Below are 10,535 nucleotides of genomic sequence, written 5' to 3' on the forward strand. Positions count from 1 at the left end.
GAGTAACTGCACAGGACAGCAAGGCTAGTTATCAATGTCTTATCCTGATTTTTCTAATTTATTGTTTCTTTTTAGTAGATTAAACAGACCTGTATATGAGGAAGATAAATTTAGGAAATGACTTATGACTAGAATTATGTAAAGTTTCAAAGGGGCACTTTGCTTTGATTGAAGCTTCATGCCAAGAACCTTTTCAGACCTGACCAGCTTTGTTAACCAAGCCAGCCTCCCACAACTCCATCTCACTTACAAACACAAAGAGGCTATGTTTGTGTGCTTCACATTTTACTGCATTGTCCAGCAGCTCCAATGGCAGAAAATGGCAAGGTGGCAAAGTAAAATAAAGCAAGTGTTATAAAATAAAATTCAAAGAAATATGTAAAATAATAAATAATTAGTAATGCTGCAGTGATACTTATACTGTAGATTAAATGTGTTGATTTTTGTGTGTGTAAGGGGCTTAACACCCTTCCCATGCATGTAAATGAAATGTTCTTCTGAATTTGTCTATGGAGATTCTCAGTCATTCAGATCATGGTTCTCCCAAAGGTGCTTTTTCAAGAGGCAACTGGACTTTCTGGTTTATCTTTGAAGACATTTCACTTCTCATCTAGAGTTGAAGAGGCTCCTTGGATGAGAAGTGAAATATCTTCGAAGAAAAACCAGAAAGTCCAGTTGTCTCTTGAAAAAGCCACCTTGGGGACAACCATGACCAAGAAGTTTCTTCAGCTCTGGATGAGAAGCGAAATGTCTTCAAAGAAAACCAGAAAGTCCAATTGCCTCTTGAAAAAGCATATTTGGGTTCTTCTGAATTCTGCATCCCAAACAAACTTCTAAAAAGGAAATGTTAGAAGTTGGCCCTTCCCCAAAGTCAGCCCACATTATTTTATACCCCATATCATACTATACAGGGTAGAATTATGTTTGGTTCAATAGAACTTGACATTCATGTATTTATTCATTACCTAATTAGATATCAAAATCATACTGTTGCATTGGGTTCTGAGATTTTTGGGGGGAGGGATGCATATACACTGCAGTTACTAAATGTTAGTAACTGGCATAGTCTCCATTTGTGAGACTCTTATCATTTCCTTATAGATGTCCTGGGTTCAGTTCAACTTACTCTATAATATAAAACTGCACTGCAAGCTTAAAAAAGCAATTGACTATTTTGGACCATTAACCACCAAGCAAATGTTTTCCTTTGCTTTTATATTAGTGTGCTTTACAAGTTTATCTTTTATTACTTGATGCACTTTTATTGTTTTATTTCTTTTATACTTTTTTAAAAAAATCAAAATGATATCTATATATTTAAGGAAACCCCTGCACTCCATTATTTTAGTTAAACTTGCCAGTATATAAGATGATTTCTTGATAATAACTTCTATTTTCAAAATAACTTCATTCATTTCTCATATTCTTTTTCTATTGAGCCACTGGTAAGAAGTTGCAGTGCATTAATCGCTATCCTTCAGTTTTTCAGTATTGTAGAAAAATAATATATTTTACCCTAAACTCTATTTTGGTGTAAACAAAATCAATTTTCTTATTAAGATTTAAAATATATATTTCTGAACCAAAGAAATTTCTCAGTAACAAAAGAGTGGGATTACTAAATTTATTTTATCATTGTGCCTCTAAAGCCCTGCATCTATTTCTCTGAATTTTTCCTACAGAGATTTCTGAAGAAGCAGTGATGGACTGAAGATAGCTTCATTTTTAGTGGAGCAGATGATTGTGGTGTAAAGTGGAACAGCTAAATGAATCAGTTCCCTGAACTCTTCTCTGTATTAAAGAGAAGGCTTGAGATTGGCCAGAATGTTCCTTACAGATGCTCCCTGTGATGAGCCCATAAAAAAAAATATCCAGTGGGTTTTAGAATTCTGGAGGTTGAGTGAGTGAGCTTTGGACGGGAGCCCTCCAAAGGGTTCTAGATTCACCTACTTCTCCTCTTAATCACTTTTACTTGAAATGGTTTGTAAACTGCTTTTTGAATATTAAGAACTTCCAGAAGGACAAATTTCATTACACAGGATGATTTTCTTTCAATATGCAGAAAAAGCAGCTTCATATAATGTTAAACCTTTTTATTTGGAAAAAAGCAGCAAAAGAGCGGTATTGGTGTGTCCTAAGTTTGGCAACCTAGGCAGCATTTATTCAGTTTTCATTTAAATTCAGGCCAGATTATAATTCAGTGAATTTAAGTTATCTAAATTAAATCCAAATTACCTAAATAATTGCCTGCCCTATATGATCTGAACTGTAGCATCATTTTCACTTACTCATGCATTTTTAAAGATCTCTTTGAGACTTTAGTTACCTATACATATTTCTCTAATGCTGATTTTATTTATTTAAATTTTATATATGATCTGTTTACTTTTTTCTTTTATTTACTTATGGTTGGGTTATTTATGATGCATAACAGTTCTAGTTAAAGAATGCTGTTAATCCATGACATGCAAATAATGTAACTAAAATAAATGACTATAGTCCTGCAGCCAATCAAGCTGTAGAATGTTGTGAAAATTGAAAGAAGTTATATCTATTCTACCAGATTGTTGATAGTGGTTAATATGAAATTTGCTGGAATGGATTCAACATTAACAGGAATGATGAAACACAATATTGATCCAGAAATTGGTCAAGCTGTTTTGTCATTCCTTACTTTCAGTGAAAAGGGAAACAAAATAAGCATACTAAATGAGAAAACATTGTCGAATGGAAAGATTTATCTCTTCCTTCTGACTAATTGATTGAAGATAACAGTGCTCCATTTTTTTCCTATACTTAGGACAATTCAGTGCCAAGTGCAAAGACTCCATGTGATCAGGGACCCAGTTTAAAAAATAGTGCAAGAATTAAGTCATAATTAATATTACTATCCACTAGTTATCTACTTTATGTCTCTTCTTAAAATTGTATAGTTGTTAAAATACTTTTGAAGATTTAGCAGCTGAAGTCAAATATACAAATATTTGTATTGTTTTCTTGGATTTGTTTTGCCCAGATTGCAATTTACTCTTCTCAAAATTTAGTTATGAGTCCAAACCATTACCGAGGCTGTCAAAAAGACATTGCCTTATTATGCTCTTGATCAAGTTGAGGACTTTCAGTTATTTTCCAAGCAATTTTTTTTCTATGAACATGTGCAAAATGACTTCAATTAGTGATATGCATGCATGCAAGATTAACATCACCAGTATGGGAGAGCTTGGTGTTTAATTGGCAATTATATTTTTGGACTATGTTTCATAGCAGAAGTAAGCATTATAATTGGTAAAGTTAAAATTCAGAGAATGGTATGAACTTCACTAATGTTAATCATCAATTTTCTTGTAACAAATGAAGTTTAAGGTATGTATAAAATTGGTTGCCAAAATCATTGCAGAAATTATGTCCTTACACAAACCAAAGTCAATTACTGGACATCGGTCCGGTATGCAATAAGCAGGCAGAAACTTCAAACATTCCTTGTTTACAAAGTTAGCACTTAAATATTGCTTGAAGTGAGAACTACAAATGAAAACAGTATATGAAATAATGGGTATGCTTAAATTATAGATCAATAAGAAAGTCTACTGAGTGGTTTGTTGGCTACCGTACAATAATTTTCTAGGATTTCTGTAATGATTTACATGTAATTCAAGCTGATGAGAATGCTAGATAAGCTAAATTTCCTGATCATAACAGGATATAAAGTAGCCTGAAAAGTCCTGAATATCATTAGACAACATCCAGGACACTAGAGATGATTGTATTCTCAAAAGTGAAGAAGACGAGAAATGCAGTTTTGACAGGTTTTTGGCTTGGAAAAGAAACAGCTGATTGCATTAACTTTTTTTAAGTGGTACAAGAAGGCAGTTTCATGCAATGCTTTTTCAACAAAAACCAAACTACTCATTGAAGCAATTAGCCTGTCCTTGCAGATTAAATGATTATCAAGCAGTTTCCTCCTTTCCTACAGACAATTGGCAGATTCACATATTGTAGTTAGCCATCATATAACTTGTTTGGTATCAAATTAGAATAAGATGTATTCACCAAAAGAATATACTTTAAGTACTAACTGAAATTTTCCATTGAAGACTTCTTTCCTTCTATTCCAATTTTGGAGAATGATTTTTCTTCTCCACCCTACTCGCTATGCAAACTAGTGGAATGCCCTTCCTATTTCTCTGAAACTAAATAGAGTGAAGAAAGGTTGACGTATTGGTGAATCCAGAAATTATATTTAATAGTTGCAAAAGAATAACTGAAGTTCATTATACATGTGATTATGTAATACCAAGTCAGCGTTAACTCTTAGCAACCAAATAAATATATTTCCCCCACAAATTTTTTTAGGATTTTCAATGGCTTACTCTTTGCCATTGTAACTGAGACTATTCGGCTTGCTTCTAGTTGTTCTCATTTTCTCTTTCCTTTACTTTTGATAACATTAGAGCCTTCTCAGAGAGTTGGGTCTTTGCATAAACTCTCCAAAATTTAAGCCTACTCATTTGTTTCTTCGGTGAGTTATTTGATGATCCATTTGTTTGTTTTCTTATCTGTTTGCAGTATTCTCAGGCATTTTCTGCAATGCCACATTTCCAAAGCTTCAATATTCTTTCTATCCTGTTTCTACAAAATTCCTTTGCATAAAGTGTCTCAGAGAATACCATTGCTTCCCTTTGTTTGATTTTCATAGCATCTGAATATTTTCTTGGAGGCCTTTGTGGCTCTTCTACCATATGCTAGGCCTATTTCTTAACTGCTTGTTCTTTACTGTTTAATGATGATCCAAAAAACTGGAAGTTGTCCATCACTTCATTGTATTCATTGTCACTTCTAAAGTTGCTTGTCTTAGTGTTATACTTTCTATTCAGGTGGTTTTCTTGGAAAAAAATACAGGGGTGATCTAACATTACCTTCTCCTATGCCTAGGATGGCAAACCTATGGCATGCATGCCACAGATGACACGCGGCGACATTTGTCAGGGCACGTGAGGTGTTGCCCTGTCAGCTGGCCAGCCCACATGAATGCGCTGGCCAGCTGAGTTCAGTCTTTTTAAAGCCATTTTTCGCACTTCCCAGGCTCCAGAGGCTTTATAGGAGCCTGGGGAGGGTGAAAACAGCCTCTCTTGCCCCCTTGGAGGCCCTCTGGAGACTTCAGGAGCTTCCCTGAAGCCTCTGGAGCACAAAGAAAATGGCCTTATGGGCAAACCGGAATTTCAGGAACGGATTTAGGGCCGGTTTAAGCTGTCCGGGGCATTCAGGGAAGCTCCTGAAGCCTCTGGAGGGCCTCTGGGGGGCAGCGGAGGCTGTCTTCGCCCTCCCCAGGCTCCTATAAAGCTTCTGGAGCCTGGGGAGGGTGAAAAAAGCATGCAAAAAATGGGGGGAGCACCTTTCATGTGTGCATGCACACATGGGGAGTCACGCATTGCATTATGGGTGTGGTATGCCTGCGCATGACCCCCCTGCACTTTCCCCGCTTATGGCACACAAGCCAAAAGGTTCACAGAATACGCCGGCACGCTCCGGTACAGGCATACCAGTGCCTGCTGGGAGCACCAGGTACTATTCCGGTATGGTGCTCTGGAGGGACCATCTGCCCGCCCACCCTCCTTATCTGTATTTGAGCCAATCGGGGCTTACGTGCACATGCACAGAGCATATGGCACCTGTGCGACGCTCTGCCGAGTAGCTGGAGCATTGTGGAACCGTCGTGGAGTGTCACGGCCAGTAAGTATGCATGCGTGCACCTCGTTCATGCTGTGTGCATGCATGTGGTGGATGCCCGGCCCCATTGCACTGTACCGGTTGCAATTGGATCCAAAACCACCACTGCTTGCTTCCATTATCCTCCTAAATTTCTGCTGCTCAGTGTAGGTGTCTGCTTGCTTTGGTTGGTCAGCTGCTAAAACCTTCATGGATTGGGAGACCCTTCTTGGAATATATTCTCTGGGCATATACTCCCCATGTTTCTCACTCCCAGGAATATGCATACTTCATGAGCATGATGAGGCAGCACAGATGTACTTAAAGTAGAAGAGAAGGAAGCAGTGGACATATATAGGGCTGCAACATCAATACAACAGCATTTATGTTTCATAAATCTTCTAACCCTCTCTTAGCTCATTCATGCTCAGAATAAAAAAAAGAGCTAATCATACAGTACCATTCAACTTTACCTGAATAGTGGTAAAATTGTGAAATATAAAAGTATGGCATAATAGCCACCCTAGCTAACCCCAAACTAACCCCAAACTAACTACAATTATATATCCAAGAGGGGAAAATAATTTGTCTGTTGTCTGTTGTATAAGTTGAGAATAAATGCAACAGTAAACAAAGTGATGCCTTTCTCATCAGCTTTACTTTATCCAGCAGAATTATAGGTACTAATTACAATGGAAGACTCTTCATATCTCACCAATATCTCTGATGCGCAGCAAAGCCCCAGATTCTTTCAGTCATGGACTAAAAAGTTGGAAGTGTAAGAATTAAAACATTCAAGGTTTCAACAGAAAATATACTATTGTGTTTAAGGTCATACTAGAAAAGTTAAAGTCTGCAAACAGTGGCTGTCTTAACCCATTCTCTATACTTCCACCAAAGATGTGTTGGGATTCAGATATCAGAAGGGGGAAAGATGCAAAGTATTAAAGAGGGTCAGTGACAAGGAAAAGAAATAATAACACTAGATTTCTCATCCAAGATCAGACAGCTCTAACTATTTAGTTTTGGTCACCACGCTGTAGTAAAGATGTGGAGATTCTATAAAGAGCGCAGAGAAGAGCAACAAAGATGATTAGGGGACTGGAGACTAAAACATATGAAGAACAGTTGCAGGAACTGGGTATGTCTAGTTTAATAGAAAGAAGGACTAGGGGAGACATGATAGCAGTGTTCCAATATCTCAGGGGTTGCCACAAAGAAGAGGGAGTCAAACTATTCTCCAAAGCACCTGAGGGTAGAACAAGAAGCAATGGGTGGAAACTAAACAAGGAGAGAAGCAACTTAGAACTGAGGAGAAATTTCCTGACAGTTAGAACAATTAATCAGTGGAACAACTTGCCTCCATAAGTTGTGATGCCCCAACACTGGAAGTCTTTAAGAAGATGTTGGATAGCTATTTATCTGAAACGGTATAGGGTTTCCTGCCTAGGCAGGGGGTTGAACTAGAAGATCTCCAAGATCCCTTCCAACTCTGCTAGTGTTGTGTTGGGTTGTGTTGTATCTACATAGGAAGCTATATAATAGAGGTATACAACCCTCAGTCTGCAGCCCAGTACAGGTCCACAATCTGTTAGGAAATGGGCCACACAAAGACGGGCAAGCACACAAGACTCATATTTATGCAAGCTCAATTTGCGCATGCTCAAAACCATTTCCCCCCCCTCCCTGCTGCTGCTGTCAGTCCGTGGAGCTAGAAAGGTTGTGGACTGCTGGTCTATAATATACTTTATAGACATTGGAACGCTCTCTAATAAATGATAAAATTCCACTTTCGACACCTGTTTTTTTTCCTTTTGCTCTTGCTTTCCTTTCTCACAGAAAATGATGAAATCCCTAGAGATAATTCCAGTGACTTGATTTTATTGTTTAAAAACAATTAATACAAGCTAGGGAACAACAGTACATATGTTTGGGAAAAATTATGAAGAATCAAGAGGATTTTCTAAAACAAAAACTATGTAATTGGCTTTTATTTTTATTCAGAATTGTAATGATTCATTAAAAAGTAATTTAAAAACTCAAACTAACAATTAATTAAAATGACTCCCTTATAAAAGCTTGAACATTAAAGAATGAGAAGTAAAGGAAAAGCTCAACCTACATTAGCTTTGCTATCAATCTTTTTTTTTAATTCACATTCACGGCATTTCAGGAAAATATTCATATTTCACACATTTTGTGTGTGTTAGCTCTAAGAATTAAAAATATCACAACTGAGAAAGATGTTTTGTGATTTTCACCACTCATAATTCCCACTGGATTAATTAAAACTTACTCTGTGGTGAGTCTTACTGTGTTGAGCTGCATTGCTATGAAAGTATGAAGTGATACTTGACAGATAAGATAGAGTAGCAGCTAAAGAGAATTTAATGCAAGCACTTCATTCAGGAAAGATCTTTTATCACATCTTCTCTCCAGGTAGCAACATTTTACTGTATTGCTTGCTACAGAAAAGTAGATTGTTTCTCTATAACCCTCTTCGTTAAACTCAGATATTTTCCTACAGTCAAAAATTCCAATGAAAATCTATGTTTTCTAGTAACAGTAGCAAGCACAGGTCAATGTAATTTATATGAAAATGACAAAAGAAAAATTTAGTGGAAGTAAGAAAAATACAATATTAGCATATTATAAATTTAATTCTACATATGTTTATTCAATAATCTGTTTAAATGAATCTGGTTCCAAGCCCCAAGCACCTCGCACTCATCTCCAATCACAGGTGAATTTACATTCAAAGAATATTTGCATACTGCTTTGACTGCATAGCATGCTGGAATGTATATTTTTTGGTACTATACAATCTTTTAACACAGTGTTTGTCCAAATTAATGTCATCATTCTTCTTAGCACAGATTCAGTGCCCAAAAATTAATATTTACTCTTTCCAATTTCAGTGCATCCAGACCATTTCTGTGAACATAGATGCAAGTAATAGATTTTTAATTTTCTCCCCCTTTAGCCTAGATGATTCCAGATATTCCAAACTTCATACATCACTTCATTATGAGCTGAGGAGATTTTTCTGAAAGGCTCTTGGTCTTTTACCCAATGATCACTCCTACCAAGATGCCCAGCAAATTATTCCAGGCAGATGCAAGTAATGTTAAGGAATCAGGTAATTTTTAAACAGGAAAGACCACTTCTGCTGGCAGAACAATTAAACTAGAAGCACCATTGGAAAAAGCTGGGTATCAAAGCCTTTTGCACTCTTGTTTCAAATTGTGTTTCCTTTTAACTACAATATATTTTTGAATTGTTAGCCGCGAGTCTCATTGATTGATATGGATAGCTGTAGAAAATGAGCAGTTGCTTAGCAGTGTAGCCTGAATTATATCCCATGGAACAAATTAAAATTTATTTCTAAACAATCATGTATACTATCTATGTATGTGGTCACTAGGAATTGAAAACCTTATGGAACATAATCAGTCATATATGCTATAAATCAAACTCACATTGTCATGGTGATGTCATGTGATGTAATGGGACATTTTTTCCCTTTGCTAAACCAAGCATGGGGGTGGCCAGCATGATGCATTCGACCCCTGAACCAGGAGTTTGATAGCCCTGCTATAAGTAGTTTTTTTTCTTGTGGTTTCTTAATACATACAGGAGAGCACCTACATAATTATTAGTTGGTAAATTTTGCAACAAATCACATTACATTCCAGTCTGCTTGAGCATTTTTCAAATAAATACACTATATTGCCAAAAGTAGTCGCTCACCTTCCTTTACTCGCATATGAACTTACTGTAAGTGACATCCCATTCCTTATCCATAGAGTTCAATATGGCATCGATCCACCCCTTGCAGCTATAACAGCTTCAACTCTTCTGGGAAGGCTGTCCACAAGGTTTAGGAGTGTGTTTATGGGAATCTTTGACCATTCTTCCAGAAGCGCATTTGTGAGGTCACACACTGATGTTGGATGAGTTTACATGGCCTATCACTTTGTGGCTGAGTTGCTGTTGTTCCCAAACACTTCCACATTCTTATAATACAGCTAACAGTTGACTGTGGAATATTTAGGAGTGAGGAAATTTCACGACTGGATTTGTTGCACAGGTGGCACCCTATCATAGTTCCACGCTGGAACTCACTGAGTTCCTGAGAGCAACCCATTCTTTCACAAATGTTTGTAAAAACAGTCTGCATGCCTAAGTACCTGAATTTATACACCTGTGGCCATGGAAGTGATTGGAACACCTGATTCTGATTATTTGTATGGGTGAGTGAATACTTTTGGCAATATAGTGTATCTTCTTCAACCAAAGCACCCTTCAAATGCATGGACTTCAACTCCTAAAATTTTACTAATGCCTGTGTTGGCTAGAAAACTCTGGGTAGTGAAGTCCACACATCTTAATATAGCTGAGGAGGGGAAACACTGATTTCAAGAATACCCAGGTTACTAAAATAAGTCACATAGACTCTGTTGTCCATAGATAGGCTCCACTTTGGCTTATCCTGCCTTCTAACATTTATCCTTTAATCTGAAGGCAGCTTTTTCCCTTTAAAAGGGTTTGGGGAAATTACTGGAAGTATTTGAGGTTTGACTTATTTCATTCCCTAGCTGCATCCCCTTCCCCCTGCCTTCTCCTTGTTATTGTGTTGCTTAAAGTCAAACCTGCTTTTAAATGACTCAGTAAGACTTAATGGCAGTAATAACCATAGGAAGGCTTTCTCAGTTCTCCTGTAAGTAATTATTGCCGATTACATTCTTTCTGCCTCAAGTGCTGTTTAGTGCTAATTATAGGATGTCAAGAACTGGCTTTTCACAGAGACAGACAAATCACAGTGAGCC

The sequence above is a fragment of the Thamnophis sirtalis genome, unplaced genomic scaffold, assembly GCF_051295495.1.
Source record: "Thamnophis sirtalis isolate CommonGarterSnake01/CBP01778 unplaced genomic scaffold, rThaSir2_p1.2 scaffold_11, whole genome shotgun sequence".
NCBI classification, from domain to species: Eukaryota; Metazoa; Chordata; class Lepidosauria; order Squamata; family Natricidae; genus Thamnophis; species Thamnophis sirtalis.